Consider the following 6,360-nt stretch of genomic DNA (forward strand, 5'->3'; position numbering starts at 1 on the left):
ACTGGGGATTCACATGGGCCTGACTGGGAGGTGGTGGCCAGACCATTCCCTCGTCCCCGGAACCCCCAGAGGCAGTATTTTCAGGGCGGTGGGAAGCGGAGGGCACTGTCTGCTGGCGGATGGAGTGGATAAAATTGATTCCGGCCCAGAGGCTGCAGGTGGCAGGGCAATTACCGACTGCAGAGCCGCTGGAGATGAGAAGCCCTTGGGTCACGGCTCTGCTGACCCACGAGGCGGTGGATCGGTCTGGCTGGCTGGCTGGCTGGCTGGGCCTCCTGTGCTAAAGCCAGGGGCCGCGGTGCTGGGGCACCCGGGGTGGGGGCTCGGCCTCACCCGCCCCTCCAGACAGACAGACTGATAGGCAGGTGGACAGGCCCATGTCCGCTCCGCTGGGGGAGCCGGACGTGTTTCCATTTTGATCATCACAGAGCCAGCCTCACAAGCAAGTGCTTAGCCCCCGGGGGGCTCATAGCCCACTTGTGCATGGAGGTCCCAGTGAAGCAATCTGGCTCACAGAGAGCCTTGCCGTGAACTCATCCCTGCCTGCTCCTCCGGCATTTGGTGATGCAGAGACAGGCTGCATGTCTGTGAAACCCTAGACTGAGTGCCACCAGGGCAGGGGCTGCATCTGTCTTGGTCATCATCATCTCCCCCCGCCTGGCATGGTGCCTGGTACAAAGTGGGTACTTGGGGGAACATTGAATGGGTAGATGAGTGTTTGATTCTCCTTTCTCCTCTCTGCAGAACCTAGCCAAGTGTCTTGTATACAGTAGGTGCTCATGCAGTAGAATGCCCAGTCTTAGAGCAGGAAGGGCCTTTTGAAATTCTATAGTGCTCCTGGCCCATGTTATAGATGGTGACTGTCTTAGTCAGTTTGGGCTGTTATAACTAATACCAAGGACAGGGTAGCTTAAGCAACAGACACGTATTTCCCATAGTTCTGGAGGCTGGGAAGTCCTAGATCAAAGTGCTGGTAGATTTGGTGTTTGATGAGGGCCCACTTCCCGGCTTGTAGACAGCTGCCTTGTTGCTGCGTCCTCACATGGTGGAGAGAGTCATCATCTCTCTCAAGTCTTGTCTTCTAAGGACACTAACTAATCCCATTCATGGTGGCTCCACCCTCATGACCTAATCACCTCCCAAAGGCCCACCTCCAGACACCATCCCATTGGGGAGGGGTTAGGGCTTCAACTTATGAATTTGGGGGGGCACGAACATACATTCAGTCTATAGTAGGGACACTGAGGCCCAGAGGGGGAAGTGGCTTACCCAAGGACACTCAGTCCATGCAGAGCCAGGCCCAGAACCTGGATCCAGTGTTCCTTCCTCTCCTCCCCCATGACTGGGTGGGTTGATGTCATCTACAGAGTGAGGCGTGGCCTATCATTCTCCCCCAGCTTCTGGTGGCCCTGGGCGTTCCTTGGCTTGTAGATAGACTTCTCCCTGTGTCTTCACATCATCTTCCCGATATGCTCGTCAGTCCACATTCCCCCTTTTATAAGGACACAGTCGTATTGGCTTAGGGCCCACCCTAATGATCTCATCTTCATTTGATCATCTGTGAAGACCCAATTTCCAAATAAGTTCCCATTCATAGGTACCAAGGATTAGGATTTCAACATATTTTGGGGGGGACACAGTTCAATCCGTAATTGGCCTGTAATGAAATAAACATTGTGCAGTGTTTTTTGAGCACCAACTGTATACCTGGCACATGGTGCCCAGAGCATGGGGGTGGGGTGGGGAGGAGGAACAATATCTAGAAGTGGGGACCATGGAAGGGGTGTGGATGGAGGGCAGTGGGAGGTGGCATATGTCTCTGGGCCTGCAGGGGGCACACTGGGAGATGGGCCAAGAGAGGAAGGTGGGGCCGATGGTGCCAGCGTTGAGTGCCAGGTGCAGGACTTAGGAACTGAACCACTAAGACATTCTCAGGAGTAAGCAGGAGTCTCAGGCTTGATGAGCTACAGAGCTGTAGAAACCATGTTGGCTTGTTTTGTTTGTTTATTTGGGGCGGGATATCTGTGTTTAAAGCGCAGCTCATCTCCAGCTCTCATTTAACGGGGGAAGAATCTGAGGTTCTGAGTGGGGAAGTGACTCTCCCAGGGTCACCGAGCCCACAAGGGCCAGGAGTGACATTGGATGGCAGACCTTCTTGCTTCCAAGTCTTAAGAGCCCGTGGCCCAGTTTGCAAGTTATAAAAATGCTTATTCAAAACACAACAGCTGTTACCGATGACAATAGAAGCCATTTGCCTGGTTTCGCTCATCTGCATCTCTAGGGGTTAGTAAATTTGCAGCCAATTTTCAGGGGTTTCAAATTGGATTTCTAGGTAGATTCCATTGAGACATGGAGAAAAGTTCCCACGCTTATCCTAGAAAGGGCTGGGTTGAAGATTCCTTCATCAAGTGAGTGTTTCCTGACCACCTACTGTGTGCCAGCCTTCCCCTCCCCCTCCCCAGATGAGGGCTGGGAATTGAGAGGGTTTTTTTGTTTTTTGTTTTTTTGGAAAAATTCTTTTGGAATCCACAAATACTCTTGCTGCCTCAGCCTCATGGAACTCCAATGGGGTAGACAGTCTCATACACGGATAACCAGAATCCAGGTAGCACGACTGAAGCAAGCCCAGAGGGGTGGTGGCATCTGGGGGAAAGTGTCTGACCAGCCTCAAGCACAGGGAGGGCTTTCTGAAGGAGGTGATGCCTGAGCTGGGTCTTGAGAAAGGACTTGGAATTCACCACATGGGGGAGGGGATCAGGGATGTATACTTGGTGGAATGGCATGTGAGAAGGCTCAGAGGTATAAGGTTTTATAGAAAGTCATTAAATGCACCTGGCTATGAGGCTGGGGAAGTGTGGGGAGTAGACGGGGAGAGATTAGTAAAAGCCTCTGAAGTCATGGGGAGGAGCTTGGGCTTTATCTAGAAGGTAATAGGGATCTATGGAAGGGTTCAGAGCTGGGGAGTAACCTAGCAATATTGGCCTTTTTGAGAGCTCCTTCTGGTACTGTGAGACCAGTGAAAATATGGCTGCAGTTGTGCAAGTGCATGGTATTTAATATAATAATAGTTATTACAACGTATATTACAATAATAGTGTACCAGGCACTATTCTAAGCATTTACATGTTTTACCTCATTCAATCCTCAAATATCCCTATGAGCTGAAGTGCATGGTAACCTGGGGCCTGGCATATCGTAAGTATCAACAAATTATCTCCATCGTAGTAGTAATCTGTATGTACGCCTTGCCCCATGTTGCAGCTGAGGATTGAGGTTCAGACTGTTTAAGTAACTTGCTGTATTGGATGCTGGGATGCACAGCCCAGCTCCACTTTAGGGAAGGAAGGATTTATTCCTTCACTCCAGGAGTGGTGCCTTCTTTGGAGGCTGACTCAGCAAAGGTTACTCCCTTCTGGGGGCAGCTAGCATCCAATGACTGATAGGTGCAGGAAGATAAAGGCCTGACCCCTTGTCCCAACTCAGGACAGCTCTGAAAGGCCATCCCAGCTCCAGAGCTCCCCGTGGGGTCCGCTGAGACCTTTGTTGGACCATCATCACAGCTCAGCTTCTTCCTCTTCCCAATTCTGCTTCCTTCTCCCCTCTTCCTTGAGTTTTAATCCCAAGAGCACTTTCTGCTGAACATCCTGCATGGTAAATTCTGCTTGCTGGGGACAGACCCATGACACTTGCCCAAAGGAATACAACCAGTAATCATAGAGCCCATGTATTAGTCAGGGTCCTCCAGAGAAACAGAACCAATAGGTTAGATAGACAGATAGATAGATAGATAGATAGATAGATAGATAGATAGATAGATAGAAAGAGGTTTATTATGAAGGATTGGCTCATGTGATTATGGAGGCCGAGAAGTCCCACAGTCTGCTGTCTGTAAGGTAGAGGCCCAGGAAAGCCGGCGATATGGTTCCAGTCCAAACCCAAAGGCCTGAGAACCAGGGGAGCCAATGATGTAAGTCCAGGTCCAAATCTGAAGGCCCAAGAACCATGAGGGCTGATGTCCAAGGGCAGGAGAAGGTGGACATCCTGGCTCAGGCAGAGAGAGGGAATTTGCCCTTCCTCTTCCTTTTTGTTCTATTTGGGCCCTCGATGGATTGGGTGATGCCCACTTACATTGGTGAGGATGATCTTTACTCAGTCTATTGATTTAAATGCCAATCTCTTCTGGAAACACCCTCACAGATATACCCAGAAATAATGTTTGACCAACTGTCTGGGCATTCCTTAAGCCTAGTAAAGTTGACACATAAAATTAACCATCACAGTCAGAAAACAAATGCTGACCCATCTGGCATCAATAAAGTCTCCATTTTGTTGTCACCATACTACCTCCGTCAAGAATCTTTGACTCTGAACTTTGATTTCCTTGTCTGTAAAGTGAGGGTGTATCAGTCAGTGTCTTAGTCTGCTCAGGCTGCCATAACAAAATACCATAGACTGAGGGCTTAAACAGTAGACATTCATTTTCTCATAGTTGCGGAGTCTGGAAGTCCAAGATCAAGGTGTCAGCAGGGTGCCAGCAGGCTATTCTCTTGGATTTTAGACAGCTGTCCTCTTGCTGCATGCTTACGTGACCTCTTTTTTGTGTGCACGTGAAGAGAGGCAGAGAGAGAGAAAGGCACACACGCACACACACTCACACCCCTCTGGTGTCTTTTCTTTTTTTAAAATTAATTAATTAATTAGTTTTTGTCTGTGTTGGGTCTTTGTTGCTGAGCGTGGGTTTTCTCTAGTTGTGGCGAGCGGGGGCTACTCTTCATTGTGGTGCGCGGGCTTCTCATTGTGGTGGCTTCTCTTGTTGCGGAGCACGGGCTCTAGGCCTGCGGGCTTCAGTAGTTGTGGCTCATGGGCTCTAGAGTGCAGGCTCAGTAGTTGTGGCGCACGGGCTTAGTTGCTCCACGGCATGTGGGATCTTCCCAGACCAGGGCTTGAACCCGTGTCCCCTGTATTGGCAGGTGGATTCTTAACCACTGCACCACCAGGGAGGTCCCTGGTGTCTTTTCTTAAAAGGGCACTAATCCTATCAGATCAGAATCCCACCCTTTGACCTCTTTTAACCTTAATTACTTCCTTAGAGGCTTCATCTCCAAACACACAGGGGGTTAGGGCTCCAACATATGAATTTTGGAGGACGTTCAGTCCATGACAGTCAGCTTAGTTCAGGCTCTGCAGAGGTACAAACATCTCCAAAAATCTCTGTGGCTTCCAAAGATAGGGGGAGTGACTTGTCCTGATTCACCCAGGATTGTCTTGGTTTTAGCACTAAAAATCCTGCATCCCAGGAAATCTCTCAGTCCCAGATAAATCAAGGCCATTCATTTGGACTGTCTCAGTTTTAAAACTGGAACCCCCTGGGCTCTTGGGAAACCAGGACAGTTCATCACCCTGTAAAAAAAATAAAGGTTTATCTTTCACTTGCGTTCCATGTCCGTCATTTACACATCCATCATGGACCTCACATTCCACGTTGGCGGCTGCCCTGCTTCAAATGGTTTTTACCTGCGACTCAGGTCACTGAAGCAGCCTCTCTCTAGCACATTCCTGGTCTGGAGGCAGAGAAAAAAGACACCCAGAGAAGCATGCGCTGTCTGTTAAAGATTCTGCTTGGACGTGACATGGATCACTTCTGCTGTCATTTCATTGGCTAGAACAAGTCACATGACCAAGGCTGCTTGGAGTGTTGCAGGATGGTAGAATCCTTCCTCCAGGAGAGGTGCCCCAGGAAAGGGATTTGGGCTATTTGGAGGCTGCTTGGAGGAGGTGATCATAAACGTCTTGGGTGGCCACTAACCGCTTCTTTCCAGAGCTGGGGGCCTCCTCTCTGTGTCTGCAATGCTCCGCCATGCTAATGACTTCAAACAGTGGCTAATTTGACAAGCCAAATGGAGTTCCCATGATTGCATTTGACTTTCTGACTAATGACAAGAGATGAACTCCCTTTTCTTAGTGCAACTTACAGTTGGATAGCCTTGGGCCATCACCCGATCCCAATGTTCAAAATGTTGCCTTGTAAATTGTCTAATAAAGTAATAAAGAAACAGACTTGCTAAATGATTTGTCTTTTAACCATTGTAATGGGATTTTTGGGGGGGGTAACATCGTTTTATGTTAGAATGCAAAAATTATCACATGTAATTAGAATCATTTCAATTCCAGTCTCTGCCAGGCCTCTGACATATCCGGCAACTTGTGCCATGGCACGCAAGTCAGCTCGTAAAACCTAATCGAATAAAATTGTGAAAGGCAGTCAGATTTGGAGTGGTGCAGTGAATGCTGGAAGGGAAGGCAGCTCCTCTAGGCCTTGGAGGGAGGAGAAAGGAAGGAGGGAAGAGGAGGAAAGATGAA

The sequence above is a fragment of the Balaenoptera borealis genome (genome assembly GCF_965194805.1).
Source record: "Balaenoptera borealis genome assembly, chromosome: 14".
In the NCBI taxonomy this organism is placed as follows: Eukaryota; Metazoa; Chordata; class Mammalia; order Artiodactyla; family Balaenopteridae; genus Balaenoptera; species Balaenoptera borealis.